This window comes from Triticum urartu, chromosome 2 (assembly GCF_003073215.2).
Source record: "Triticum urartu cultivar G1812 chromosome 2, Tu2.1, whole genome shotgun sequence".
Classification (NCBI taxonomy): domain Eukaryota; kingdom Viridiplantae; phylum Streptophyta; class Magnoliopsida; order Poales; family Poaceae; genus Triticum; species Triticum urartu.
Genome location: NC_053023.1, coordinates 575534315 through 575544089, shown reverse-complemented (window position 1 = coordinate 575544089; position 9775 = coordinate 575534315). Strand labels below are relative to the sequence as shown.

General features: G+C 46.7%; 1 long non-coding RNA gene across 1 annotated transcript; it reads left to right on the top strand.

The window, feature by feature from the left end:
* The first annotated feature begins 1189 nt into the window (after nt 1-1189).
* Nucleotides 1190-2081, top strand: LOC125533673. The gene is made up of 2 exons (XR_007294328.1): nt 1190-1707; nt 1804-2081. It is a non-coding gene; the product is annotated as an uncharacterized LOC125533673 (long non-coding RNA).
* The last annotated feature ends 7694 nt before the right edge of the window (nt 2082-9775 follow it).

Genomic DNA, 9775 nt, shown 5'->3' with positions numbered 1-9775 from the left:
TGGAGATTGTTTGGTTGATGGCCTTGAGATACCTCAATTTTTTTTAAAAAAAAGTTTTTCAAAATTTGTACCCCAATTTTTTTAAAAAAGTTCGTCGATTCAAAAAATGTTTGTTGAGTCAAAAAATGTTAATGAATTCAAAACCAATTCATACATTTAAAAAATTGTAAACAAAAATAATGTTCATGATTTTTTTTTGAGAAAATCAAAAATTTCAAAACAAAATTGTCGATTCGAAAAATTGTTCACTGATTCAAATTATTTTATGTCCAGGACAAAAGTCTATATATGTTGGCATTGGAAGTAGTTCGTGGTCAATGAGATTTGTTTTTAAAGTTTTAAACGTTCCCTTGCGCAACATAATGATAAGTGTGGCGTGCACTAGCAAATTCATAGCCTCGGGATTTACCGCGGAATGCATTGTGATCACATGGACATCGGGACTATCATCGGCTAGGGTGAGAAAAATTAATAAATGGCAATATGGTGAGCCACTATGTTAAAATAGAGTATGCTCATACATCAAGATATTGAGTCATACTTATTTGGCGAGCCACAATTTTTTGTCTCCCGTTGTAATGCATGAGCATATTTGCTAGTAAGTTATAGAACTAATAGGTAATGACTTGCAATGGCATGGTTGAGTGGCAATTGTGTGTTGTGGCCGAGGTCATCCTCACCTTGGCATTGAACATGTTCGAGCACATTACGGTCAGGTGAACATGGTGACCATGACAACAAGGATGAGGCGCTATGTTCAAATAGATCTTTATCAAACAAAAATGTTCAAATAGATAGCATGGACATGTGGAAGGGACTTGCGTGGCGTTTACTGTATTTGGAGCATGCAATTTTTTTCTCCCATTCTGAACACGGACGTGTTTACTAGTTAAAACCCGTATTCGGATTTGTCATAATAATTTTTGAGATCTACTCATAATTAAAATGTCAAACAAAGAAATAGAAAAGAAATATGAAAATTAGTACTGAGTAGTACTACTGTAAGAAAACAACAACATAAAATAAAAGAAAATAAAAAACCTTTTGGACCATGCGAACTTCGGTACTGGGCTGAAGGCAACGAAAGTCCACTAGGGTTCCTAGACATTTGTATCCAGCATAGTACAAATCCTGCATTCTGATTGGTCCATTGGACCCTCCCACGGATCGTAGTGTATCCACCGTTGATCCCTCCAAGATCCAACGGCACACACTCATCCCCCTCGCTATCTTCTTTCTCGCCCCACCCCCGCCGCTGGCTCGTTTTCCATGGACTGCCTTCCCGATCTCCGTGCTCCTTCTCTCCACCCCTCGGATTGCAATAGAAGGCGGCTGGCGAACTTTGTGCCGGTTCGCCGTAGTAGCTGCAGCCTGGGCGCCACTCTCCTCTTCCCGTCACCGTGGAGCTTCCCTGATTTGTCGCCGAGGAGTTGAGCCGACCCATCACTGAGGACGCTGCGCCGACCCGTCGCCGGGGTGCCGTGTCGTGGTGGTTTCCAAGAAAATGGGAACAAGGCCGGCGACGTTGAGGCTTCCGCCGTTCTGTCCAGTGGTGCCGCACTGAGCCAGCGAGGCGCCTGGTCAAGTTGAGCAGCGGCGGCTGGGGGCTACCTCGTGCTGGGCTGCTGCTGCCCACCCGTCGGCGCAAGGCCCATGTTCATCTCCTTTGCTGTCCTCGCCGTTACATAATTCGTCTAGCTCGACACTGTGAGCCGTTTGTCGATTCAGATTTGCCCCTTTCATTTTTGCTTCGGATTGTCCCCTCGCTTTTGCTTCTGATTATGCAAGACCTCTTATTTGCAGGCAACGGCTGTTCCATGGCGTCACTATGGGTGGATACGGTCACTGAACAGGAGCATTGGTCGAGTCAAGGCCATTGTGGATAGTGGATACGGCGTCTCCCTCTGAAGATTTGAGCGGATACAGGCAGTTATCCGGCCAGCAAAGTGTTGAGATGAACCGTGGTGGTTGCAGTGTAGTATAGCTCTGGGTCTTTTTTCCTTTTGTGGTATTGTGATAAGTCTGTACTGGGTCTTTTTTCCTTTTTTCTTAATTTTTTATTTCCTGACATGTTTATGCAATTTCCTTTTTTGTTTAATAATAAAATTACCAGTAAATTTTTCTTATTGACTCCAAATTTCCATGGACAAGAGAAATTACTTATGGGCTAATTTCATGGATCTAACTACTGGGGCTTGGCCCAACTTGGAATTTAATGGGCAAAAATTCTTATGGGGCTGATCACAACATGGGCCAATAGTCTTGGACAAAGCTGAAACTTAGTGGGCCAAAGTTTGAATTGGGCTGACTATTACATGGGCTGCCATGTCAGATCCATGTTGGTTGCCATGTCACATGATGACGTGGAATGTATGATTAACGCCGTTATCTAACAGGAATCTATGACAGTCAAGAACTGTCATGGATCCATGACAGTTTTGGCGATCCGTCAAGGAGTGCATGGTGGTCAAATTATGACGCGATATACATGACGAATTTCAGGTCCGTCATGGACAACCTACCACGACGGTTTTGTGCACATATGTGACAGCTTGATTCCGTCATGGATTAACACATTTCTTGTAGTGAAACAAATAAACAAGACAACACAAGGAAATAAATAAGCAAGCAACTTACACTAGGCTATCATAGCTATTACACATATTACATCCACTGGGCATCAAAGTTCGCCACCAGTGCAAATATAGGGAACACAACAGCATATAAATGCCGCAGCAAAACAAGTCTAGAACTGAAACCACTTAGAAGAGCTCAAGAAACAATATCCTAGGTACCCATAATGCTGCAAGATGCTTAGCAAGCTTATCAAGTTTCTCTTGTTTGGCGCTTAAGTCCTCCAGCGCTTGCTGTTGCACCAGAAAGTATGCATCTAAATTCTGCAGGGACTTCCTCAGTCCTTCGGCTTCTTGTCGCATAACATCTGATCGATGTCTTTCAACTTGAAGTTGAGACTCAAGAAGCCGAACTGATTCAGGCAATGAGTTCGAAGAGCTGGTGCCAGCAGTGGTAGCCAGTAACTTGAACACTACATCAAGACAGGACTTTGGGGTTGTCTCAGTGTCTTCAATATAGTTTTTATCAGCTTTCTTGGAGACCAACAGGGATGTCTCACTATCTTGAACCTTATCTGCATTACTTCCTTTACCATTGCATAACAGGGTACTCTTCTCCAATATTTTATCCGCGTTCTAAAAGAGAAACAAACAAACACATCTCAGGTTTACAATGTAGTATATGAAACTCATTTTGGTAAACCAGTTCAGTAGTAAGGTGGACAGGATAACATCATGAAACAAACATATATCTATGTAGTATGGTCACTGTATGGTCTATATCATTCTAGTTTATGTTGCCAAATCAAGATAGATACAGTTCAAATCATATCTATTTAAGACAAAGCAGCATAGACAGAATATAAGTGTGGGGAACTACACATCAATAACAACACTTGTAATGTGCATGGCATGAGAACATAACTGTTTATTCAATTGAAACTGAAATCAACATAGAGCAAGTTACAACAGCAAACATCCAAACACGTTGAAGAAACAGGTTTAAAACATACCTGTTGTGCCATTGGAGTTTCAATTGCATCCTTCAAATTTGAAATTAGTTGGTATCAGTAAATACAGTGATGCAAGAGCAAAGTAGTATGAACCATAGCTACGGAACCTGACCTGAGAACAATTCTTCTTCTGCTTTAAGCGTTGACTTCGGGTTTGGAGTGGTGGTCCTCGTGATTTGGGCACTGCAGTTGCCTTACTAACTGCTTGTGTTTGGGTGCTTTGTGGTGGAGACGGTGCTGTGTCAACGAGAACTGGGTGTCTATCTACCGGGGTTGGGGTTAGAAGGGGTGTAGCTGGTTCTCTGTCCAACTGGGTAGGGGTACAATCTGCATGAGTGTGGGTTATGTGTGGTGGGGCTGGTTCTTGGGCAAGTACAACCGTGGTTCTATCTACATCAACAGGTAGCACGATCTTTTCTGAAGACCGTGTTTTTACTCCCACAGATACTGCCATCACTCCCTCCAATTGGAATGGCTGATAAACAAGAAAAGTAATTGAATGTACATACATTGTAAGATAGACATGTGCAATGGATAGTAGGGAAGAAAATAGGGCATGAAATATTCACATTTATGTTGTCTAAGCAAACAGAATAGCAGGACATAATTTCACATATATGATGGCTAATTAAACAGGATAGCATGACACAATTTCACATGTATGATGGCTAACTAAACAGGATAGAATGACATACTTCAAAATATGATGACTATGTAAACAGGATGACATGATATAACTATACGATATGTCTATTAAAGTGGTTGGCATGCCATAAATCACAAACATGCCGTCGATGGAAACATGATGGCATGATATAATTCATGGATAGAATGACATAATTTAAATATGATGACTATGTAAACAGGATGAGATGATATAACTATATTATGTCTTTAGAAAATGGGTTGGCATGCCATAATTCAGATACATGCTGTCTATGTAAACATCATGGAATGACATAATTCAAATATATGATTTATATACTAAGGAAGTGAGCAGAGGGCAATCGCATATATGATGTGTCAACTAAGGAGATGGCATTCAATATTGTGTATATGATGTAAAAACTAAGCATTGCAATACAACATATGCATTATATGAGTAATATAACCCTGCCAAGTTTGAGCATACACCTCAGGGGGATAATAGGACTAGTCATCTGCCTCTGAATCCTCCTCTGAAGAGCTATCTGTAACCAGCAAGATATCTGCTTCAGCAGGTAGCATTGTCTGCTCTGAAGACCTTGTTTTCACTCCAGATTTCTCCATCACCAATTCAAATGGCTGATGCACAGGAAGAGCAGTTGAATATACAAACATTGTCGACAAAAGCAATGAGAAATACAAAAAAAATGATGGCATGATATAATTCACATATATGACGCTTGCCTAAACACCATGGCATTGCATAATTCACATACATAATGCCTTGCAACAAGATAACATTGCATAATTCACATATATAATGTCTTGCAACAAGATGGCATTGCATAATTCACATATATGGTAATTAGACACTAAACAGGTGGCATTCACACAAAGCATGTCTAAACTAAGCAAATGACATAGCAATGCAAGATACCATACGCACGATATGAGCAACATAACCCTGCCAAGTTAGGGCATGCACCTCGGGGGTGGGGGGGGATATGACTGGTCATCTGTCTCTGAATCCTCCTCTGAGGAGCTATCGGTAACCAGCAAGACATGCGCTTCGTCAGATAGCATTGTCTGCTCTGAAGACCTTGTTTCCACTCCAGATTTTTCCATGACCGTGCCAAATGGCTGATGCACAGGAAGAGTAATTGAATGTACTAAAATTGTTGACAAATTTAACGCGTAATAAAAAAATGATGGCATGATATAATTCACATATAAGATGACTGGCTAACCAGGGTGGCATTGCAAAATTCACATATATGATGCTTGGCTAGACAAGATGGCATTGCATGATTCACATATACAATAAAGAAACTAAACAGATGGCATTGACACAAAGCACGTCTAAACTAAGCTGTCGGTGTCAAAACCGGCGGATCTCGGGTAGGGGGTCCCGAACTGTGCGTCTAGGCCGGATGGTAACAGGAGGCAGGGGACACAATGTTTTACCCAGGTTCGGGCCCTCTTGATGGAGGTAAAACCCTACGTCCTGCTGGATTAATATTGATGATATGGGTAGTACAAGAGTAGATCTACCACGAGATCAGAGAGGCTAAACCCTAGAAGCTAGCCTATGGTATGATTGTATGTTGTGGTTGTTGTCCTACGGACTAAAACCCTTCGGTTTATATAGACACCGGAGAGGGTTAGGGTTACATTAACCGTACTGCCTAGTTTGCCTTCCACGCCAAGTAGAGTCCCACCTGGACATGAGACGAAGTCTTCAATCTTGTATCTTCATAGTCTAACAGTCCGGCCAATGGAGATAGTCCGGCTGTCCGGAGACCCCCTAATCCAGGACTCCCTCAGTAGCCCCTGAACCAGGCTTCAATGACGATGAGTCCTGGACGCAGTATTGTCTTCGGCATTGCAAGGCGGGTTCCTTCTCCGAATACATCACAGAAGAATTTGAATACGAGGATAGTGTCCGACCCTGCAAAATAAGTTCCACATACCACCGTAGAGAGAATAATATTTTTGCAAATCTAATTTGCTGACTTGTTTTGATAGCATGACGTTATGTCATGTCCCGATGATTATTCGAACCGTTTCCTTTAACTAGCCCCGCACATAACGCGAGGCAGTTTTTCGACACTTCTTGTCAAAGCAGAGATCTTGTCCCCTTATTACGGGATTCTCATCAATACGGGCGTGGGTAACCCAACCACGCCATCTATTACGACGCTTGGGGATAAGCGACTTTTACCAGGCTAGTGGGGACGCTTAGTTTCGTCTGCCCATATAAAGGGATAAGGATTCACCTTTCTATCCACACCTTCTTCCTCCTTCGCTCATCCGTTTTCGCACACTCGAGCTCTAGCGCCCAAGTCCGCACTTCCCACCTCAACCTTCTCCAACCATGTCTAAAGCGGGAGGCAGGTGGATGGTCTCCTCCGTCACGGATGGAGAAATCAAGAAGCTGAGGGGAGCCGGATACCTGCCCGACGACATCGCGCACCGGCTCCCAGATGAGGAGCAGCTCATCCCCACCCCCAGGCCCCATGAGAGGGTAGTGTTCCTCACCCATTTCCTCCGTGGACTGGGATTCCCTCTCCACCCATTCGTTCGGGGGCTCATGTTCTATTACGGCATGGATTTCCATGATCTGGCCCCGAACTTCATCCTCAACATCTCGGCGTTTATCGTCATGTGCGAGGCCTTCCTCCGCATCAAGCCCCACTTCGGCTTATGGTTTAAGACCTTCAATGTCAAGCCGAAGGTTGTGGGCAGCCGCCAGGCGGAGTGCGGAGGCGCCGTGGTGGGCAAGATGCCCAACGTAACATGGCTCGAGGGCTCCTTTGTGGAAACCATAAAGGGGTGGCAATCGGGGTGGTTCTACATCACCGAGCCGTGCGACCCTGCATGGGCAACGGCCCCCGAGTTCCGATCTGGCATCCCCACGCGGCTCACCTCCTGGAAAGAGAAGGGCCTGTCCTGGGGTAGTTCGGGAGAGCTGACCGGACTCCAAACATGTATTCAAAACATGGTGAACAAGAAGCTAAACTTGTCAACGTGGTCCAGGTCATGCTCCACCGCCGGATCCTCCCATGCCAACAACGGGAGTTCAACTTGTGGGAGTTCGACCCGGCGGAGCACAGAACTCTGAACAGGCTCGTCGACACAACTCACGAAGATGCCTGGAGGGTGCTGTTGAAAAGCGCTGAGGTCCCCCCTCCCATTACTGAGGATCGCGGATTTAGCGCAAAGCGCCAAACCAGTGCGGTAAGCTGCTTTACCTTTCACAGGATACTTATTTCTTATAGATTAACTCCATGCGGGATCTAAACTCCCGTACCTTTGATAGGACTAGCAGGAGACGGCTAGACAGATCGACTGTCCGGCTCCTTTGCCCGAAGGCCCAGCAGACGCTCTTCTGGCGAAGATGCTGACTCCGGCCCCTTATACGGTGCCGGAGAAGGCCAAGAAGGCCAAGGGAACCCAAAAGAGTTCCCGACGCCAGGCGTCGTCGGACTCTCCGTCCGATGACTCTGCGGCGCACTCCTCGCCCGAAGACGAGGAAGAAGAAGAAGATGCTCCCCCTCCAGCTGGGGGAGATAAGAAAAGGAAGGCCGCCCCAACTAGGGGGGGGGGGCAAAGGGTCCAAGAAGGGAAGGACTCTCCTTCCGGACAGTTCCACCGCCGCCGACGAAGGCGAAGACGAGTGGTTGCCAGGGCCAAGCCCCCGGGGAGATCGTAAGTATTCGGATACCAGAGTAACTCATAGCATTCCTTTGTTGCACTGCTTTCCCTAACGCCGAACATGATTATGCAGGCCACCACGAGCCAGTATTGATGTATCATCGGACGGCTCCCTGGGCTCGTCGGACATGGATAGCGATCCAATCCCGACCGCCACCTCCCCTCATCCTGCCGAAGATGCCGAGGTGCTGTCTCAAGAGGCACCGGAAAGAGGGGAGACAGTCTCGGAGGCGCCTCAAGGCGACCTTCCGGACTCCGGGAGCCGAGGGGACGGGGTCCTTGAGAGCTCCGAGTTCGGCCCTCAGCCGAACACCGCGCCGGAACCTCCAGTGGTTCCAGGCTCGGGCAGGCGGCCTCCTTCTAAGAGGGGCAAGACGCCTGTGCCGGGGACCTCTGTCCATCCAGAGGCGCCGGACAATCTGCTAGAAGCGCTTCATAGCGCTTCCATCGACGAGGAGCACCGTACTGTTATGAGTGCGGTGGTCCAGAAGGTTCAGTCCGCCAAGAGCGGGTTGACTGAAGCATGTGCCAGCCTTCTAACAGGCTTTGAGGTAAGTGTTTTAAAATGGAGTAGAAATATTACCGCATAGACAGTAGCACCTGATGCTTTTTTCGGTATTCACAAAGAAAAGCCGAAAAGAGGATCAAATAATATCGCAGGAGTCTAATATAAGTATGTCTATATGCGTATGCAGGCCTCGCTGCTGGCTTCCGCCGCACTGACTGTGGAGGTTGCCGTACTGAAGCAGGACCTCGAGGGGTCCAGGAAAGAGCTCGGCGTTGCCAAGAGGCAGCTCGAGGAGAACAAGGGTAAGTAATACCTTGTCTATAGATATGTATATATAAATGAAGACGCGATTGCAAAATGACAGGATCATCGTATATTTGCCAGGGGCCACGACCGAGGTGGCGACCCTGACGCAAGCGCTAACCAAGGCCGAAGATAAAGCGTCCAAGGAGCGCACCGAGCGAGAGAAGCACGAGGCTCTGGTGGGCGAGGTGCAGCAAGAGCTCCAGTCTCTCGTGGCGAAGCACGAGGCGTTGGAGCTTGACTCAAAGACGCGGGAGTCTGAGCTTGCCACGGCCCTCGAGAGTGCAAAAATGCCAAGGCCGAAGCCCAAAAGGCCCTCCAGCAGATCGACGCAATGAAGAAGATAGCGGCGGGTAAGGCTTTCTATATGCAAAGCAAGCATGTAAGAGTAAATTACCGATTACTTACCCGAATCCGGAGCTCTCTAGGAGCATTCACAGATTTGCCCCGCAGCATGTCTGATGCCGCACAATTTTACCAGGCCTGGGATGGAAGCTCAACGGAGAAGCTGTTCTGGTCTCAGTATGCTGAGGCTGAACACCCGGTGCCAATGAGCGACCAGCTGAAGCAGATGGTCGAGCTACATAAGGCGGCCGATCGGGCCATGAAGAGCTTTATAGTCCGGCTGTGGCCTGGTGACACCCTTCCGAACAGCTTCTTTGGCCTGGTGAGCCAGCTTGTGGATGCCTGTCCGCCGCTGGAGGTCGTCAAGTGATCTGTCTGCATTGAAGGTGCACGCCGGGCTTTCGCTCGTGTGAAATTGCGCTGGGTCAAGCTAGACACCGTGAAGCTGATCAAGGAGGGGCTGCCGGAGGGCAAGGAGCACCGCCACCCCGAGATGTACTACGAGGGTGTTCTGCCAGGTGCCCGTCTCATAGCGGACGAGTGTTCCAAAGATGTAATATTTGAGTGAGACTTGCTTGTTTTATCCTGTATTTATGAAAACTTGTTTCATGTGCGCTATGCAACGCTTGTTTGAATTTAAAATATTGCCTTATGTTTGGCTGTTTATCCAATCT